The sequence below is a fragment of the Siphateles boraxobius genome, unplaced genomic scaffold (assembly GCF_051911475.1).
Source record: "Siphateles boraxobius isolate OS27281-9 unplaced genomic scaffold, OSU_SipBor_1 46, whole genome shotgun sequence".
Lineage (NCBI taxonomy): Eukaryota > Metazoa > Chordata > Actinopteri > Cypriniformes > Leuciscidae > Siphateles > Siphateles boraxobius.
Window position 1 is genome coordinate 1,287,635 of NW_027509097.1, and position 17,716 is coordinate 1,305,350.

The window sequence follows — 17,716 nt, forward strand, 5'->3', positions numbered from 1 at the left end:
CCCTGGCAACCACCCAGAATACGTTATATGATGTGGTGGTGAGTTTTATATAGGCAGTACCACTTACGTTTTAATCAGAAAATGTACAAATTTTGTTTCATGCCTCTCGTATCAGCAGACTCTTTTGTCTCACACAATACATTAACTCAAATCAATATTTTATATCCATGTATTTGGCAAGCAGTTAGCAGCAACAAGCAAAATTGTAGCCATTGTAACTGTAGCCATTTTACACAATATAATCTATAAAATGTGGTTCACACTGAGACCTAAATATTACATTAGAAGAGCTCAAAACTCAAAATCAGCTTGGCACACCGCTAACAAAGGCTCTCCGTGCCAGCAGTGTGACTGACAGTGAGAGCCACTGGATGGATTAATTAGCATATAATGCTATTTAAGGAACAAGCATCTGTGCCTCTGCAAGTTAGCACACATCCAGCGCCACAGCCATCACCACGATCTGCTCGTAGCCACAGAGATCTGGCGAGTCCTTCCTGTCAGACAGCTGCTAATCACCCACTTTCATAATTGAAACGGAGGTGTAAGACTGCGTAGGGGGTTGCGTGTGTTTGCGAGTGTGTTGAATGACTGAACTTGGTGATGCAAAGCAACTACTGATGCCATTTTATTCTGAAACATCTGTCTGTTTTGGATCCTTAAAGATGAACTTGCCCAAGGCGTTTCTTTTAAGAAAAAGTAACTCAGCATGTTGGACATCTTTTTTGATCTAAGAAAGAGAGAACGCTGTGATCTTGCTTTGGATCTGGTGGTTTTTCCCTGGCCGTGACGTTTTCCAATGAGCCATTTATAACCATAACTCTATGTGATACACATAGATATAAAGTGAGCTCCAAAAGTCAGAGATATCCACATTTCCATTTAAATAATGAAATAAATAATGCATGCAACTAGATATTCCACTTTTGTTCCACTATCTAAACCAAGGACTTAATTCCACCTAATTTTTACAAATGGCAAATCATTTGACATGGCTTATGTAAATCATTAAGGTTTTAATGTCACATTTACATAGCAGACTCTTTAATTTAATAACTTGTTGACCAGCTGGTTGATTCATTGAGTTTTTTTCAGAAGCATATGTGGCCATTACGGTTAAGAACATATTACCTTACATACTGCAAAAGCTTTTCACTCTTCCTGAATGAATAAAACTGCCTGACCCATATTTGTCAATCTCATTTGCAGGAAGGCACAAGGTAACCTTAATAATAAAGTACTTTCTGAGAACAATGTGAAGTCTGGAACCTAAACTCTCAGGCAGACACACACTCACGGTGTTGTTGAATTTCTTTCCTAATGACTTTGCAGTTTGAGTTATTGCCAAGGTCCCCAAAAAAACCTAAATACACTATTAGACGTCCATCTGGAAATGTAATGCGCTGGACTTCTGTGCAGTTCTTGGTGAATTACCCCTTTAACCATTATGGTTTACTATAATTCTTGCCAAATACAAGACTGCTGCTATGTTCTTTTTAAACTAATATATATTAGAGCACTGAAAAATCTTATTTTGTAGCAGCAAAATAAAAAGTTTGTTCAAGCCAAATTACAAGCATTATATAATTTTCAAATGTTCAAGTTTACATGGAATAAAATACCACATTCAGACGTTTGGATTCTACTGTATGTAAGAGCACTAAACTAAGAACTGCCTCAGACTAAGATTCCAACATTTATGCTCTTGTTTTTCTCTAGTTGTAAATATGGATGTCCAAGGCACGAATCTTTTTCTTAATTGAAAACAGGCGTGTTGTTTAGACTTGTAGATCATGTATGTAAACATCATTAGCTTTTTGAACTTGTTCAGTCAAGTAAAACTGCCAGGCTAATTAAAGGCCCTGGAATCGGTTCTAACTCCGATGGTAGTGTGTTTTCCTGAGTGCGAGGTAGGGTGCTGAGAACGTGTGGGGCCGCAACTTATCATTTGCCTGTCAGGGGAGGTAAATTGAACCCTTGGTGGGGCATGGCGATGGGTCAACAGGCACAATTCGTCCACCATCAACTACTTTCAAGTTGGATCCAGTGAGCGAGCGAGGGGAGAGAGCTACTGTCAATCAAACAGTGTGACAATCATTACTGGTTTGCAGCGAAGCAGAAAAACACGGTAATAAACAGGTCAGGCTGACTCCATCGGGCCGCTCGTACTGCTCAACAAGGGCATGGCCCTGTGGCCTCACCGGGCATCAAATCCCCGTCTTCCTGTTTGACCCCATTACTAGAGCATGATGGGCCTGCCTGTCACCGTGCCGACTGCAACAGTCCGACGCGCCGAATCACTCTTTCCGACAGGTAAGCCGCGGCATCATTTATTTCAGCCGGCATCCACGCTCGGCTTGCCATGGCGACGGGGCATCTTTAACATGCCGCAGAAGTACAGAAACCCTCCATTGTTGCTTCCGCAGACACACTCGCCCGAAGATGACAAGAGACTGCGATCTGGAACGACAGAGCATTGGAGGAAAAAAAAGTTACGTCAAGAGCTTATGCTACTGGAGATTCAATGAAGGTGGGCCTCATTTGCTCTGCAGTGAGGTGTGAATTTGGCTGTCTACTCTGAAGATTCCTCCATAGACAAATAATGCACCCTGTCAGACACACTTTGCATGGCACACTCAAACAGAATGATACCAACCATGATTAAACCACCAAGCCATACTTAATGGACAGCGGGAAATATTTACATGTACAGTAGTGAGCATTATTCTTGCAGACCTACTGGCCAGGGTTTGGCCGAATTTGTTTTAACTCATAAGTGTGAATTTGGCCACACCACAAGTTGAATTTGAATTAAACTGACAGGAAGAAGAATTTTAATTCAAGAAAATTCAAAATAGATAATGCATTCTGGAAATATACATGTATATATATATATATATATATATATATATAAATACATACTTTCATTTAGCAAGGAGACTTTAAATTGCATACAAGTGACAGTAGGCATTTAGTTAATAATTATAATGTTAAAACAGATTTAAATTTCAAATAATTGGTTATTTTGAACTTTTTATTTATTAAAGAATCCCATAAAAATATAAACTTTCCAAAAAAAATATGCAACTGTTTATAAAATTGATAATATTAAGAAAAATAAGCACCGAATCAGCATATTATAATAATTTCTGTGAGACACTATGTGACACTGAAGACTGAAGTAATGACGCTGAAAATGTCTTTGTCATCACAGGTATAAATTACATTTTACAATATATTCAAATACAATTCAAATAGAATATTATTTTAAATGCGAATAAATTTCTACAATATAACAGATTTTTTCTGTGCTTTTGATCAAATAAATGCAGCCGTGCTGAGCATAATAACTAATAACTTTCATTGAAAAAACATTTAAAAATCCAACTGATTTCAAATGTTAAATGTAGATAGATAGATAGATAGACAGATAGATAGAAGATAGATAGATAGATAGATAGATAGATAGAAAGATAGATAATCATTTTTCCTTTAAAATGTAGTATTGTCTCTCACTTCAAACACTGATTGAAGAGAAATTCATTCAGATCAATTACCAACAATTCCATCATCTATACAGGCATGCCATTTAATGTATTATGAACACAAACAATGCATGCTGCTGTACGCCTCTGTGCTGTGTCTGAATTTTATTTGAATTTGCCTTTGGTCTTTGCTTCGCCTTTGAGGATTCGAGGCGGTCGGAAGAAGGGGCAGGTTTGTTGCTGCACTAGTGCATAATAAGAGTCGCGTCTGTGGCCTCGAACTCTACAAAGGCTCCAGATCTAAATGCTATGCAGTATATATGCATTCCTAGTACAAACACAGGCCGAGACTAGAGCCCTGGCGTTTGATCCTGAACCACAGTGTTCCCTTTCATCTAGTTCAAGCTTTCCAAAACTGTCCCCGTGACTTTCCTCACAGAGAAGTTCTGATTACGACTCATGATGGTTCTCCAGCCACAGGTGCACAAGATCCATCCGCCTCATCCTAATATTCAAGGCCTTTGTTGTTGTATCATTAAGTTTGCTGCTACTCTCAAAAGGTTTCAGTTGTTTTGAGGCACGGTTGGTGCTTTACAGTCATTTCTCTCATTTAGAAAAGAAATAGAAATTCTCAGTATTTGCTCACCCTCATGTCGGTCCAAACCCAAATGCTGCTGTTTTTGTTTGTCTTCAATCAACCTTCATTTTTGTTAAACCTTAACAAATAATAGAATGGAACAATTCCCTGACCATGCAGAAACCATGTCCTCCTACTAATTTAATTTAAAATGGCCAAAGGTCACATAACCAGTGCTGATTATTAACTCGGTCAAGTACGGAGGTAGTCAAGCATGTGAACTCGGCCTTTTGACGGCATGTTAATCGAAGCAGACTACAACAGATCTTTTTGATACTCTTGATTCATATGAGACCAAACTAATATTGGTGACCTATTTGATCAATCCACACCTTTTTGAGCTCTTACTCAACAAGAAATTAATAATATGTTGGATAATTATCTAATTATGGGACTGTGAATTTAATGTGACCTCTTGTCAAGTGGACAATTAATCAATGTTTTATCGACTCTGTGCATCCATGTGCTTCAGTTATGATTCATACATGCAACATGCAACTCATATCACTTGGTTGAATGGATTTTTATACAATTGCATGCCATTGTTTTATTTAATACTCCTTTAGAAATGAGTTATGTTGAAAATGCATTTCTCCATATGGAGAAGAAGCAAATAATTTATCAGCGAATCACTGAATCATATTTGAAACAAAAACGATTCATTCAAAAACTCTGATTCTTTTAGGAGCGAAAACACCATCCTTGACCCAAGTTGGATTTGAACTTCAGTCACCATTCACATAACCGTCACCGCCAGGCTACGCTTCCTACAACACTAAATAATTTTAAAGTAGGTTTAATGCTTTTCTAAGTGCAAAAAAACACATGACTTTAAAAGTCACCCCATTCATCGCCATTTAAACACGCTTTCCCATAGTCCTCGGTTAAGGTCCTCAAAATCCAATCAATGTGTCAGTGAAATGGCTCTTCTTCTGCGGAGATTAAGAGCGCCTCTATTACCTCAGTTTTAGCCGTGGACCCCGGCACACATTTCCGTACAGCTATTAGTAACACCTGGAGTCTTTCACATTAGTTGAGGATCTGGCATCATAAATTCCGGCCTATTAATGATTATTCTGACTTCTTGGGATAAATGGCTCAATGTTTTTGATAATGAAAATATACACTCTGCTCAGAGAGCCCGTTCCTGCACTCACATTACCTTTGTAATGTACTTCATGGTTGATCATATCAGACGACGTCATAACTTTTACCAAGACGGACTTATTAACTCAGAAATGCATTTGAGAGTCTGAGATTCTTCAAGCTTAAAGTCCCTGATTTAATGAAAGGTACTTACTGTCTCTGTACTTTATTTGAAGTGATTCTCTGCCGTTGGCAATTGAAAAAAAAAAAAAAACTCAGAAGGTTTCATTGTAGAGTCGAAACATGTAAAATACGGCTTCCTCTATGTGTTGTTAATTTTGGAAGCTCATTTGTACATGTCATTTATGATAAAAATCTTCATACTGGTTCTCATGTTAGAATATGCTACAGCTGTGAACAAGATTCATGTATGAGGATTTATTTTGAATGGGACATTTTTATAGTTGAGTTAGGTTGACCAGCTAAACCAGAGGTCACAAATTAGCAATCACCTTCCGGATCCGGAGCCAAGATTGGATCCACAAGAACCATGAATCATTTAACATAAATTATTATTAAAAAAATGTCTCCACACACAGAAATAGAGCATCTGAAATGACATATATAGCATGAAAAGACAGAGAAAAAGAGACACATTTTTTATTCCACCATTCTGTTCTATTATTCTGCAGTTGTAACATTTATCTAGAGAAATATATGTTTAGCAGATATCATACATAACAACATAAATACGTTTGAAAGGAACTGAATTATTTGCAATTCAATGCTGGACATATCATCAGTCTTGGAAAGACTATTTTGACTATTTATAATTTCTTACTTTAACTGTATACATGTTTGCAAATTCAACTGAATTTTCATAGTCATACAACATTGGCAAGACTTTTGAAACCTTTGCCAAATTAAACTTTAGAGACTGGATCTCCTGCAACTTTAATTGTATACCCTTTTGCATAATGAATGCAAAACACAATAATTCTGGTCTCTCCAATTGCACAAAAGAATAACAAATAAAAAAACTGTATAACAAAAGTATTGGTCATCATAGATTCACCTCTTGGCTCAATCCAAATAACTTAGAGTAAATTTGAACATTTCAAAGCAGACAGATGGACAAAAAGGAAAACATAAGGGAACATTTTAAATGTAGCACCTACCAAATCCACCGGCCTTTATGCGGCATATTCTCTGCCTCCCCTGACCAACTGGCTTTTAAAATCTAGTCAATATGCTAATGAACTGCCATTAATGGGTGGCACAAGAACTGGCAAAGAAAGTGTAAAGACAAAACAAGATACAAAATCTTTATTTAAGGCCTGACCTTAATAAGAGCTTTCTGTATTGCATTGGCTGTTTCTATGGGCAGAGCCACATCAGAAGCTTCCAAACTAAACGTACTAGTGGTTTTATATTACAGTGGAACAGTATCTAAAATGCCACTGTGGAAAATAACCACACTTTGGTTCAATCCCATGACTGGCAGCGGTGTGCAAGAGGGACTCCAACATTTTCCAGAATTATATGCGGCTCGTATCATGAAAATTGATTAGTTCAGGGAAAAATGTGACACCAGTTAATCGAGATCTTAAATAAAAGATATAATTCACCGGGCATGCTGAAAATTGTCACTCTCAGCGCTTTTATGACTGTGCCAGCCTTTATGACTTCAAAGAAAATGTCACTGGCAGCAAATGACGTGCTACTGAATAACGTCGTTACGGAGAGGAAGACATTTAAAACTTGACGGTCTCTACAGTGGAGGGAGTACTTCTGCTGAACATACATTTTCTCCAGGCGAAGGGGCTAGACAAAGATATCCAGACCCTTTACTTCTGTCATGCTCACTTTTTAAAAAAGATTCTGCTGGGTAATTTCTATCTTCAGAGCTTATCAGCCAGGTCCTCCTAAATTAAGAAGCCATTGTCTCCTTGAGCTCGATGAGAGCCAAAGAGAGTCATGTAGTACAGTGTGCAACCCTAAGATGGTCGGCTGTTCCCCCAGTCAAGCTAGTAATGTTGGACGATTTTAATGGTTACAGAGTTAAACCACCTAGCCAGCAACCACTTAAAGGGTTAGTACACACAAAAATGAACTCATCCTAGGTGTGTATGACTTTCTTCTTTCAGCCAAACATAATCGGAGTTATATTAAAACATATCCTGGCTCTTCCAAGCTTTATAATGGGAGTGAATGGGAGTAACTTAGATTTTGAAGCCCAAAAAAGTGCATCCATCCATCATAAAGGAAATCCATACGGCTGCAGGGGGGTAATAAAGGCCTTCTGAAGCAAAGTGTTTTTGTAAGAAAAAGATCTATATCTATAACTTTATAATATAACTTTATAATAATATATAATAACAGTGAAATCACTGGCTTCTGGTAAAGCCCATACGAGAGTGGAGGTCCGGAAGAAGAGTGACGCAGGATGTAGGAGTAGCGTAAGCTTAGGTGAGAGTAGACGCCTCTTACGGTTCAAACAAATAGGGTTGGACAACAAACTCAAGCTCCACCTACATAATATTTTTTTTTGACATAATTTGCATTTTTGGGTGAACTAACCGTTTAAACAATCTAGGGATAATGGCTAATGTACAACACAGCAAAAAAAATATTTTCTTACTCAGCATTTTTGTCTTGTATTTCAACAATCTAAACAAATCAAGATACATTTATTTAAGAAAAAGTACATAACATTTCTGAAAAATGTATAAAAAGTTTAAGCTTAAAAAAAACAAAAACTCTCTGCCAATGGGGTCAAATACTTAATTCAAAGGAAAAACAAGATTACTTTTCTTACACCATTGGCAGATATTTTTTCTTGTTTTAAGCAAAAACTTAATCCCCTGCTTGCACAGACAAAATCTTAAGCCTAGTCCCAGACTGATGTTTGAGCTGTTTTAACTGAAAGTAACTTGCAGGGGCATATCCTCATTTCTGTTTTTAGTTTGTGTATGTGCTTGCAAAGTACCGTTGTATTGTTTAAAATTATTCCAGGATTTAATTAAGCACAAGATGTTGTACTCTGCAACGTCGACAAACAACAGAATAATAAGCGAACAAACTCTTTGATTATCCTGTTAGTTTAAATCTTTTACTTTTCCTCTTTAAATGCTAATCTTTCGCCCTGAATCTGTGCCTAATCTTCTACTTAGATACTTCTAGTATCTAATTTACTATGATACAGTTGATAAAATACTACTGCTAGGTTTCCATCCAAAGCTTGTACACAATTAGTGTAGACAGAGAAAATAAATCAATATTCCCAATCCAACTGTAAAAAACAATTAAGGAAAGCAGCCTGGCTGAGAAAATAGCAGTGAATATTAGTTATTAACCACTTCACAATACACCACGGAGAGCCGTACCCAGAATGCACTCTGCTCAAGTGCATGACTGCAGCTAATACCAGACGCATGACAGAGGTGACAGATGCCAATAACAGTGTTCGGAAACATGTGTGTGTAATTGAGAGATTTAATGAAAAACAAAGCAAAATGAGTCTCGGGCAACCTGGACATGGAAAACGAGTGAGTTGGGTGAGGTCATACGGATATGGCACAATCGAAATGCTGCCATGTACAAGGTCATGGTTATTCTCTTGCATTTCCTCAGGATAAAAATTCTCGCCCTCTATTGTTTTACTAGATTCTTTTTGCATTTCTATTTCAGCCGTTCACTCATCGACATGTGGGGAGATGAATTACATTGGCATTATGTTCCAAACAGAACAATGTGTGACCCTTTTGTTTTCAACAAGTTCAGTGTTTACATAATACAGTGTTTTATAAGGCCAGAGGAGGACCCTGGAATAAAAATAATTGAACACTTCCTCGCTTTAAGCAAATTTGGACCTGAAATAACATGATAGTAAAGTTTAAAATTAAATGCATGAGAAAACTTGAGCCACCACTAAATCTGCCATTAGTTAAGAAAAATATAATTTTTCCACTTTCTAATTAATAAGAGATGATCACTAGAATGTCTTAACACATATAAACTATTTCATTTTACTTTCTCTTTTTTTTTTCACAACAATGAGATCATGTGATCACTCACTGTAACCCCTGTAAGAATATAACTCAATACTTTATACATCAAACTTTTAAATAAACATGTCTGCAATGTCCTGACAGAAAGAAGATACGTTCCTTAAGTACTTTTCTGTTGGATATATCTCTATTCGCTCTGTACACTGTAACCAATGAGATTAACTATTGATGCAGGAAGCTAATAAACTTTCATCCTCTCATATCATAAAATCTTGTCTTCAGTGTCTGCTTGTGAACGGTGACGGGCACACAAAGAAGAACAAAGTGAGTCTATTAATAGGAAAATACCCTCATTAAAGGTTTCAGCTTATTTTAGTAGCAGGACGAAGACCCATAAAAGTCTTCATGATTATTACGGTATTTATCTCGATGTTAGAGCCTTCTGAATTCAGTAAAAGGAAAAAAAAAACATTTACATTTACATATTTGGTTGATTTATATCATTACAGTAAAATCTAAAGGCTAAAGCTCTAAATCAGAGAGAAGGGTTAAAGAAAAAGCTAAAAATATACACCCAATTTTCTCTATTCATATATATATATACTTTAGGGAGAAATGTACCCTATTTATGTTTTCTTGAAAAAAAAAAATTCATAATTCGCAGTACGTCTAAATTCATGTTTTATGAAGTGACTGAGTTGATTGTACCTGCAAGTGAGATTTATCGGGACACTCGGCTTCTGTGGAATAACCGCTGTCTGGGATCTCCTCACCAACCCTGCAAACACTCTCAATGTTGGTATTACTTTAATGCCAGAGCTCAAACTTTTATTGGCCAAAAAACTGCATTACTGGATGCCCACACTGCATGACACACACCACAGGTTTTGCTCCGCGACTATATGAATATTTCAGCGTGTCGGTTAGCCAACGGATCATTTGGCTTTCCAGAGAAAGTAAACAGACATAACATCAGACAACAAATATGGTTTTACAGGCTATGAAATGCAGACGCAGCCTGTGGAAATACACGCCATTGACACCATCATCAGGCCATGATGTCAATAAAAACTCCTTCATATAAACATTAATTTTGGACTGTGAGAGGAAGACGGACAAGGGAATATTTAGTAATATGTTTGGATCTGGTGACATTGGTAACACTGAAGACAAACATGTATATGTAAGACAAATATCTTAAATATTTCCAGTCGTGTATGGTTTTAAGTGTGCTTTTTCACAAAACATATCAAACTGTTAAAGTCTCACCGCTCAGCAAAGTGATCGGTTCAGTTGTGTTTCAGTGTGTTTTTGAGGGCAAAACTTTAGCAAAATAAGTGGCTTGCCAGAAGACTATGATGAAAATGGTGCATGCAGTAAATCAATATTCCTCTTAATACTAATAAGCAATTTTAGCCTGTGTGCTAACTTCTGCCAGACTTCCAGCCACACAGCTTCTCTCCCAAACCCCGCCTTCAAAAGACTCGTCACCCAATAAAAACAAGCAAAAATGGCTGACAGGTGCCTCAATGCTTTCTGATTGGCTAACACTATGTATTTCTGTATCAGACTCAGTCTGTCATTTTTACACAAAATTGAATAAAAAAATCAATACAATCAAGATAGATAGAGAAGAGAAATAGATAGATTATTCACATCCTGACTTTTCCACACTTTAAACTATACTTCCATCTCCACCTGATGCTTTTATCCCATCTCTCTCTCTCTGTCTCTCTCTCTCTCTCTCTCTCTCTCTCTCTCTCTCTCTCTCTCTCTCTCTCTCTCTCTCTCTCTCTCTCTCTCTCTCTCTCTCTCTCTCTCTCTCTCTCTCTCTCTCTCTCTCTCTCTCTCTCTCTCTCTCTCTCTCTCTCTCTCTCATATAATGAGAATGATGAAAATTATTTAAATTCCAATAAGGAGATTTTTTGATGGAAATTATGCTTAATTGCTATGGAAATAGTTTCACAATGCAAAATAATATTAATAAAATTGGCTTATTCAGATTTTTCAATGAAAACATCTATTTAATTGTTCAACATTGATTCCAATTCCAATAAACTATTAAATGGAAAGTAATAGATTTCTGTGGAACAAATGGGCAATTATAGTTACTTAACAAATAAAATAAAAGTTCCTTAGAAATGATATGATTGTTCAGAGACACGTGACCAAATTGACATTGTAACTCCAAGCCTCTTCTAAGTCATCATGTGTGGATTTATCTAAACTTCAGAACTGCCCCAGGCTCAGAGAGGTGAGGCCTTCATGTTCCCTGTGGCATCATATGAAGCCACTGTCACAGTAACTGGTGTGGAACACAATTGTGTGTCTCTGTGTGTAAGAGGATATTTAAATCAACTGCATGCCTCCAGACACTGCACTTCCTCACAGTCTTTTGATACCAGTTTTAACCAATACAACAATACATTCTGTATTTTTCTAAAATAACCGTCAACAAAAGTAATTTCAAGCATTACAGCATAATAGGGATGAGCAATAACACTATTTACAGCAATAACACCTTTTTTACTCGATCTGATACCAAGTACTGTCAAAGCCAGTTTCACTGATGTTGATACCAATATAACAAGCAAATTTTGCGATTTCCGAGGAAAAAATGGGTAATTATAGCTATATAAAAAGACATAATATATAATAATCATAGGCCTAAAGTTTTCCTTGATGAGAAAGTAGCTTAAGTTCCCTTTCGTTGTCACTCCGAGTTACGTCGGATGACGACGGATGGGGTTTCGCTTAGAAAGCCTATCAACATCGAGTATTACAAAACGAGACAATGGCAAATAAATGCCATGGGTCCGCGGAATTTGCATAGCGTAACTCCGCCCCACCTCGTGGGTATAAAAGGAAGAAGCCGACAGTGGATAAGTAACATGCCTTTGGTGTGAGAGACCCCGGTTCAAATCACCTGTGAGACACCAATGTGTCCCTGAGCAAGACACTTAACCCCTAGTTGCTCCAGAGGCGTGCGACCTCTGAAATATAGCAATTGTAAGTCGCTTTGGATAAAAGCGTCAGCTAAATGAATAAATGTAAATGTAAATGTAAATGGTTGCGGTCGGCTTGTGTCTGACTCTGATGGGCACGAGCGCTGTCTAGTGTGTTTGGGCATTAATCACGCTGGAGCAGCACTCGTGGATGAGTCATGTTCTCTCTGTGGGAACATGACCATCGCAACACTTAGATCGAGACTCAATGATCTCGCAAGAGTGAGAGTCCCCTCATCCACACCCCGATCTAGCGCCTCCTCGAGAGGCTCTACTTCGGCTTGTGGTCAGGGTGGTCTGAGGGTGACTGTGTGGAACAGAGCGCCGACTATTTGTCCGTGCCCCACAGCACCTTCGCCAGTGTTGCAACCCGCGAGCGTTCAGGGGATTCCCGCGGGAACCGTCGTTTGAGGTGACGTGATGTCAATCGCAGCATCACAAGCCGGGTCTGATTCATCTGGAAGTGACGACTCGTCACATATGCCACCTTCGGGTGTGAATACGGCTGTGGCTCAGTCTGATCCAGAGATGACGGCCAGGCTTTCCCGGGCACCGGCGAGCATTGGTTTAGAGTGGACCCATCCACCCTGTCCTGAGCACTCGCGGCTGGACGATTGGTTTTTGGGTGCCGCTGCGGCTTCCCGTCCTCAGCCTGCCCCAATACCTTTTCCCGGACGTGCATGATGAAATCTCGAAGTCCTGGAAGACTCCCATGTCTTCCCGCGACCGCTCGCAGGTTTCATCCGCCTTTCCTCCCCTCGATGGGGCAGCTGCCCGTGGGTACACTGGGCTCCCCCCGGTTGAACGCTCTGTTACGATGCAGTTGTGTCCTCAGAGTGCTTCTTCTAGCAGCGAGCCTAAGCACCCATCCAAAGCCTGTAGGTTTCCGTCTACCCTAGTGTCGAAGTCCTACAGAGCGGCGGGACAGGCGGCTGCCTCTTTGCATGCCATGGCCACTCTGCAGGTCTACCAGGCCCAGATGCTAAGGGACATGCACGAGGGTAGGATGGACCCAGGGCTCTTTGATGAGCTGCGCGCCGCCACCGACCTCGCCCTCCAGGCAACGAAGGTGACCGCACGCTCCCTGGGTCTGGTGATGTCCACAGCTGTGGTCCAGAAGAGTCATCTATGGCTGAACCTAGCTGACATGCGGGATGCTGAGCGGTTCCGCCTGCTTGACACCCCCATGTCCCAGGCCGGCCTATTCGGCGGTGCGGTGGAGGATTTCGCCCAACAGTTCTCCACTGCCCAGAAACAGACTGAGGCTATTAAGCATATTCTGCCCCGACGGCCCGCTGCTGCCTCCACCCAGCCGACCGGGCAGAACCCTCAGTCTGAACCGTTCCCTTCACTGGCTGCCGTTCAAGATGCTCACTGCCAAGCGCATTTTCGAATGTGTGCGGCCCTAGGATCGGTTTGCAGCAATCGACCTGAAGGACGCCTACTTCCATGTCTCCATTCTCCCTCGACACAGACCGTTCCTACGGTTTGCTTTCGAGGGGCAGGCATACCAGTACACGGTTCTCCCTTTCGGCTAGCCCTGTCCCCTCGCGTCTTCACAAAGGTCGTTGAGGCAGCCCTTGTTCCCCTTCGGGAACACGGGGTTCGCATCCTGAACTATATCGACGACTGGCTGATCCTAGCTCACTCTCGAGACCAGGTTTGCGAACACGGGGACCTAGTGCTCCAGCACCTAGCTCGTCTGGGCCTCCGGGTCAACTGGGAAAAGAGCAAACTTTGCCCCGTGCAGAGGATCTCTTTTCTCGGTATGAATATCGAATCGGTCGCCATGTCCGCGCAGCTTACGAACGAGTGCGCGCAGTCACTGCTGACTTGCCTGAGACAGTTCGAGAAAAAGTGCGGTTACTCTGAAACATTTTCAGAGGCTCCTGGGGCATATGGCATCTGCAGCCGCGGCAACGCCGCTCGGATTGCTTCATATGAGACCGCTTCAGCTTTGGCTCCGCGACCGAGTCCCGAGGTGGGCATGGCAACACGGCACACTCCGAGTAACAGTTACTCCGACCTGCAGTCAGACCTTCACCCCGTGGTCGAACCTCAGTTTTCTACGGGCCGGAGTGCCCCTGGAACGAGCTTCGCGGCATGTTGTTGTAACGACAGATGCCTCCTCCACGGGCTGGGGTGCCATGTGCAATGGACGTGCTGCCGCGGGCTCCTGGACAGGACCCCGACGCCTCTGGCATGTCAATTGCCTCGAGTTGCTGGCTGTACGTCTTGCTTTGCGCCGCTTCCGGGCCGTGCTCAAGAACCAACACGTACTAGTCCGTTCAGACAATACCGCCACTGTAGCGTACATCAACCATCAAGGTGGTCTACGCTCCCGCCGTATGTCGCAACTCGCCACCTCTTCATAAGGATCTGAGGTCGCTTCATGCCATTTCTATCCCCGGAGCCCTGAACTGTGCAGCCGACGAGCTCTCACGGTTTCAGCCCCTCCCGGGAGACTCCATCCCCAGTCGGTTCAGCTGATTTGGGACCAGTTCGGGGACGCACAGATAGATCTGTTTGCCTCTCACGACTCGACCCATTGTGCCCTGTTTTATTCCCTGACCGAGGGCACGCTCGGCAAGGATGCACTGGCGCACAGCTGGCCGCGGGGCCGCAAATAATCGTTTTCCCCAGTGAGCCTTCTTGGGCAGACTCTGCGCAAGGTCAGGGAGGACGAGGAGCAGGTCATTCTGGTCGCGCCGTACTGGCCCGCCCGGACCTGGTTCTCCGAACTAGTACTCCTCGCGACAGCACCTCCCTGGCCGATTCCCCTGAGGAAGGACCGAAGGACGGGGCACCCTATGGCACGAGGCCGGACAAGGCAGGTTTGAGTACCCCACTACCAGCGGTGGCGGCTATCATCACTTCCGCTAGAGTGTCGTCCACTAGACACGTCTATGCGTTGAAGTGGAACCTCTTCGTCAACTGGTGCTCTTCTCACCGAGAAGACCCCCGGAGATGTTCGATTAGTGTCGTGCTTTCCTTCCTTCAAGATGGGTTGGAGCGAAGGCTGTCTCCCTCCACCCTGAAAGTCTATGTTGCCGCTATTGCCGCACACCATGATCCGGTCGAAGGTAAGTCTGTTGGGAAGCACGACCTGATCGTCAGGTTCCTGAGAGGAGCGAGGAGACTGAATCCTCCTCGTCCTCCTCTCGTTCCCTCTTGAGACCTCTCAGTGGTTCTAACTGCCCTGCAGAGTGCTTCCCTTTGAGCCTTTGCAGTCAGCGGAGCTTAAGTTCCTGTCTATGAAGACAGCGCTCCTGGTTGCATTGGCCTCCATCAAGAGAGTAGGGGACCTGTACGCATTCTCCGTTGACGAAGCGTGCCTGGAATTTGGGCCGTCTTAATCTCACGTGATCCTGAGACCCCTGCTCGGATATGTGCCCAAGGTTCCTACCACTCCCTTCCGGGACCAGGTGGTGAACCTGCAAGCGCTGCCCCTGGAGGAGGCAGACCCAGCCTTGGCACTGCTCTGTCCAGTACGCACTCTCCGCGCCTATGTAGACAGGACGCAGTGTTTCAGGACCTCAGACCAGCTCTATGTCTGTTATGGTGGGAAGCTGAAGGGAAAGGCTCTCTCCAAGCAAAGGTTGTCTCACTGGATAGTGGACGCCATTGCTTTGGCATACCAGCAGCAAGGTCGACCGTTCCCCCTTAGTGTGACTGCCCACTCCACCCGGAGTGTGGCGTCCTCTTGGGCTCTAGAGCATGGCGCCTCGCTAACAGACATCTGCAGAGCTGCAGGCTGGGCGACACCTAACACATTCGCCATATTCTACAATCTCCGAGTGGAGCCAGTGTCCTCTCATGTACTCACTTCAACCAGCTAGTTCTGGACCCGCTCAGGTGTCTTCGCTTGCTCGCCATTCCACTCCACGGACTGGATACGTGCGATTTCTCCTCAGGTGAGCTTCTCTGAAAGCCCTGAGTTCCTCCAGCACTCCTGACGTCGGCGCCAGTGTCTATTGCCTGCGCGTCGACTAGGTGCCTCCCGTGTGCATGGTCCCTCCTCTGAGCGACCCCCACATGTGTATTTCCACTGTAAGCCTCTCTGAGCATGTGTCTTCCTTTGGCAAGCCACCTTACCAACCCTGGGGTTGAAATATTCCACCTGCGGCTGGACACCCCAGTGTTCTCCGTATGCATCCCTCTGGGTCATATGTGTATTTTCTAAGTCCCCCCCTCTGGGTTGGCAATAATTGCATATTTCCTCTAAGCTATGGGATATGCTCCCCAGTGTACATTGGTATTCCTGTGCTAAATAGGAGTCCTTCGTCCGTGCCAGTCTCACAACAAGGATCTCAGATTTACGCAGGGCACTGGAAGACAGCCGAGAAGGTGGCGTGATTAGACTGGTAACCCCATTCGTCGTCATCCGACGTAACTCGGAGTGACAACGAAAGGGAACGTCTCGGTTACGTATGTAACCCTCGTTCCCTGAGTAGGGAACGGAGACGTTATGTCTGCCTGCCACTTTCCGCTGTACCGCGGGGATCGCCTGAGCTCAGTCTTGGCTCCTCAGCGAAGAAACATATCTGCATGTTGCCGGCTTCCTCCTTTTATTCCCACGAGGTGGGGCGGAGTTACGCTATGCAAATTCCGCAGACCCATGGCATTTCTTTGCCATTGGCTCGTTTTGTAATACTCGAAGTTGATAGGCTTTCTAAGCGAAACCCCATTCGTCGTCATCCGACGTAACGTCTCCGTTCTCTACTCAGGGAACGAGGGTTACATACATAACTGAGACGTTTTCCATTAGAAATTATAGGACATGATCAATCAATATTTAGTTTCCAGTTATTTCAAACACCACACAAAAAAAATCAAAAATCAAAATAAAAAATTAAAGCTAAAATAAAGTTTAAGCTACTTCAAAAAATTACTACACTGTAAAAACACAGTTTGAAAAAAGTTGAAATGACTGATTTTGTTGTGTTGGTTCAGCAAAAATCCACACTGTCAAAATCTTGTACAAAAAAAAAAAAAAATCTTAGTACTAATTTCCCCTTGCTTTTTCTTGTTGACTCAACTTTTGTAAATAACAGTTATACGAACTGAAAATAAGTTGTCTGTGACACAAAAAAAAAAACGTTTAGTTGAGTCAACTTTACATCATTTGTTTTCTGGAGAGAAGCAACTATTCTGTAACAAATCTTTTGTAGTTGAACCAATTCAACATTTTTTGTCTATTGGAATCAGAAGTTCTTATTAAGAATAAAGGTTCAGATGTAGCTTTTTTATTGAAAATGTTTGGTCACCATTTTGGTGATGAGCGTTTCCTTGAGTTGGTCAGTTTGACTCTTGCCGTATTATGTGAGTTTGTTGTCTTTGTAACAGTGTTTAGCAAAACACATAATTTTTTGCAAAGAAAGCCATAAAAAAAATGATCAGGTGATCTACTTAGATAACAACATCATAAAGGGATTAGTTCACTACTATAATATACTCTACAAAAGCTGAAACTTTTAACCTTTCAAAAGGTGC